This window comes from Mustelus asterias, chromosome 21, assembly GCF_964213995.1.
Source record: "Mustelus asterias chromosome 21, sMusAst1.hap1.1, whole genome shotgun sequence".
Taxonomy (NCBI): Eukaryota; Metazoa; Chordata; class Chondrichthyes; order Carcharhiniformes; family Triakidae; genus Mustelus; species Mustelus asterias.
The window spans coordinates 61,972,642-61,977,005 of NC_135821.1; positions in this window are offsets into that span (position 1 = coordinate 61,972,642).

A 4,364-nucleotide genomic window follows, 5' to 3' on the forward strand; every position below is an offset into this window, starting at 1 on the left:
CGCCAACTGGGGAATTTAAATTCAATGAATTAAATAAATCTGGATTATAAATCAGGAAATTTAAAAGTTAGTATCACAAGTGGTGACCATGAGACTACCAGATTGTCATAAAATCCTATCTTGTTCAGTAATGTTTTTGGGAAGGGAATCTGAAGTCCTTATCCGATCTGGCCTGCATGTGATGTTAATTCATTCTGAAGCCAGATGGCAGAGTAGGAAACCAGATACCAAATCATTTACAAAATGCATCATTAACTTTGATGATACAATTAGCACATAGTTAACAGGTGACTCCAAACCCGCAGTGATGTGGTCGATTCTGAAATGCTCTGACAAGTGGCCGAGCCCGCAGTATTTGAAAAGGTGGCTCACCACTACCTTGTCAAGTGTAATTAGGGATGGACAATAAATGCTGGTCTTGCCAGCAGTGATGCTTACATCCCAGGGATGAATTCAAAAAAGGTGAAAGCAACCAACATCAGGGACTTTCCAACCAATGAAGCACTATTAAAGCACAGCCACTGTTGTCATGTAAGTGAGGTACCAGAAATAGGTTGGCAATTGTCAAACTTTGCCCCAAAAGGAGCCAATGGCTGCAGGAGAGGAATGGATAAAATTGTGGGAAGAAAAGTATTTATATAATATTAAGAGAAAGTCTTGTGTGTAAGTGCACACTTCCTTCTTCATCCATCCTTCTCCTTCTTTTAGACAATGCCTCAGAATCGAGGGTGACTTACTTTTATTCTAGTTCAATGGGTTCTGAGGTGGCTGATAGGGGCGGCACGGTGGCACAGTGGTTAGCATTGCTGCCTGACAAGGCCAGGAACCTGGGTTCAATTCTAGCCTTGGGTGGCTGTGTGGATTTTGCAGGTTCTTCCCATGTCTGCGTCGGTTTTCTCTGGGTGCTCTGGTTTCCTCCCACATCTGGGAGGCGTGCTGGTTAGGTGCATTGTCCATGCTAAATTGCCCTTTAGTGACCCAAGATGTGTAGGTTAGATGGATTAGCCATGGTAAATGTGTGGGTTTACGGGGATAGGGTGGGGGAAGGGCCTGGGTAAGGTACTCTGTCAGACAGTCGGTGCAGACTTGATGGGCCGAATGGCCTCCTTCTGCACTGGAGGAATTCGAAGGTCCAATGCATGATCTGCCGACTCCACTGCTTCCAGGGCGGGTGGTTAAAGGGTAAGGTCGATGAGTTGTTTGGAGTTCTGTGCACTCTCTCTGTTGCCTCAACTTCACCTGTCAGTGTTCCCAAAGAAATTTCTTGATGTTGCTCTGTATATTCTCAAATGAACCTTCTCCAATTGGTCAGTTATGAGCCAAGGACTCCCATGAGTGCATGGGTATTCTTGACCTCTTCAGGATGCCTTCAGGATATCCCTGATATGTTTCTGCTGTCTTCCTGGGGTCTCCTGCCACCACCAAATTCCAACTGGAGTGTTGCTTTCGGGAGTCTGGTGTCAGGCATACGGACAATACATCCTGTCTGGTGGAGCTGGTTTTGAGTGAGCTGTACTTCAATGCTGGGCAGATTGGCTTAGGAAAGGACACGGGTGCCAAATTACCTTTCTTGCCACTGGATTTGATGAATCTTGGCAAGGTATTGCTGGTGGAACTTTCTCCAGTGCTTTGAGGTGCCTGCTGTAGATTAGGTTTCTGCACACGCAGACAGCGGCTACATCTGTATTGTGATCCAGATCCCATTCTTTTTAAGATCTATCTACAGATGAAAGACACACCAGGGGACATTGGGTTCATCGACTTTCTACCTTGCATGTTTGGACAAAACTGGAAAGTTCTGAAAAAAGGCTGAAGGAATAGTTCCTTGCTTAAAACCTGAGACCTCGCCTGGATTCTTATTGTGCAATATCCCACAGAGCAGCCAAAATTCATATTCTGCTCAGATTATCAACCTACGTCCTCTCGCATCACCTCACTGACAGTTTAGTATGGCTCCTCTCCAAACTTGTTCTGTCCTCCCACATTCTATTATATACCTTTTTTGTTCTAATGGCTTTGTTCAAAATGAAATTGCCTAACTTGCTTTAAACTACCCCAAAATTGGCACATACTCTATCCTATTTTACTTGTTTACTATGGAGTAAGGTCATTCAGTTGGAACAAAGTGGTGACCCAGGACACACCAGGTGTGTAGCTGGCTCGCTCTGCCAACCCTTTGGAGACAGGATTGTAAGAGGCTGCCCTAGCACGACGAATGCCATTGGACTTAATGGAAGTCTGAAATTCATCTGCTGTGAATGTCATTCCATTGTCCAATGCCAACACTTAGGGAAACCGTGGATTGCAAAGATTTGCCTCAGTTTCTCAATAATAGCTGTGGCTGTGGTGGATCTCATGAGCTGAACATTCAGCCACGTGGAATGGGTATTTACTACAATCAGGAACATGTGCACCAAAAATGGTCCAGCGAAATCTACACGCAGCCGTGGCCACGAACATCCCAGCCATTCCCAAAGGTGCATGTTCGCTGATGAAGGTAACATATGCTGAGCCTGAGAACTCTCACACTGTCCAACAATTTGTTCAATGTCTTTATCGATGCCAAGCCACCAGACATAACTTCTAGCCAATGCTTTCATTCTACTTGGGCCAGGGTAGGCATCATGTAACCCTTGGAGCAGGAGCCCCGGGAGTGGTACAAAAACACAGGCCCCCCACAATAATACTCTATCTTCGCAGGTTGTCTCATTGCTGAGTTACAAATACGGCTTCAATTGCTCTGCCACGTCAAAGTGCCATTCTGTCAGAACCATTTCATAGAATCATAGAAACCTTCCAGTGCAGAAGGAGGCCATTTGGCCCATCGAGTCTGCACTGACCATAATACCACCCAGGCCCTATTTAGCATGGCTAATCCACTTAACCCGCACATCTTTGGATTGATGGAGGAAACTAGAGCACCCGGAGGAAACTCATGCAGAAACGGGGAGAATGTGCAAACTCTACACAGACAGTGGCCCAAGCCAGGAATCGAACCCGGGTCCCTGGCACTGTGACGCAGCAGAGCTAACCACTGTGCCACCGTGCCCCCTTTTCTTGACTTTTGCTAATACCAGGTCCCTCCCTATCTGTCCATGACTTAATGTGGGCTGCTGAAACAGGCAGGGTGTCCAAAAACAATGCAGAGCCAGTACTATCTCTTGCAGAACAGGTGGTGACTGTACAGTCTGTGGTAGGGGAAGGCCGCTCAATGCACCCACATTGGAAATCTGTGTCCCCAGCCTATGCTGGAAGGTATATCAACAAAGCCCATCTCTGTACCCTTGCTGAGGCACCCACTTATCTTCTGAGAAGAACCTTATCAACGGTTTATGGCCTGATACAATAGTGAAATGCCGACCATCATCGTATTGGTGAAATGTTTTCACTGCATAGATAACTGCTAAACTTCCCTTGTCGATTTGTGAGTACTTTTTCTCAGTCTGACAAAGTCCTTGAAGCAGCAGCTTCAGCCTCTCCGCCCGATCAGGCATTCTGTGTGATAGGATACCTCCAAATGTGTATCACAGGTAACTAATAATGGTTTACCGTAGTCAAAATGCACAAGCAATGACAATGACTGTACAGCTTGTTTAACGTTCTACAAAAGCTTCTTTTTGCATTGTCTCCCCACTTCCAACGTTGATGTTTTTTAAAAGCTGATGTAGAGGGGCCTGACGTGTTGACACATTTGGCAGAAATCTTCGATAAAAATTGAGCATTCTGAGGAAGGACTTCAGTTCTGTCACAATCCTCGGCTCTGGCACTCCTTTAATAGCTTCCACCTTGTCTTTGAGAGGATGTAACCCCTTTGCATCCACTTTGAACCCAAGCTATGCAACCTCTTCAGCTTAGAATACACATTTCTCCTGTTTCAAACATATGTCAGCTTCCTTAAATCTCTTAAGGACCTCTTCTAGGTTAGTCGCATGTTCCTCAGGAGATGCGCCTGTAATCAGGACATCGTTCAAGTATACCACCACCTTAGGGACTCCGTGTAACAGGCTCTTCATAGCAGTCTGGTGCACTAATATAACCCTTTGAGTTATTTATTGCAATTAAATTTCTGGAGTCCTCCTCCAATTCCAGTTGCTGACAAACATGACTTAGGTCTAGCTTGGTGTATTTGAAGGCTCTGCTAACTTTGTACAGATGTCCTCTATCCTTGGGAGTATGGTAATGATCCAACTGGTCTCCTTTGTTCACTGTCAATTTATAGTCTCCGCAGATCCTCATGGTCCGATCTGGTTTCAGGACAGATACAATGGGCGTGGCCCATTCTGAAAACTGAACAGGTTTGATGATGCCCAAGTGTTCCAGTCTTTTCAGTTCAACCTCCACTTTTTGATGCAATGCATATGGTT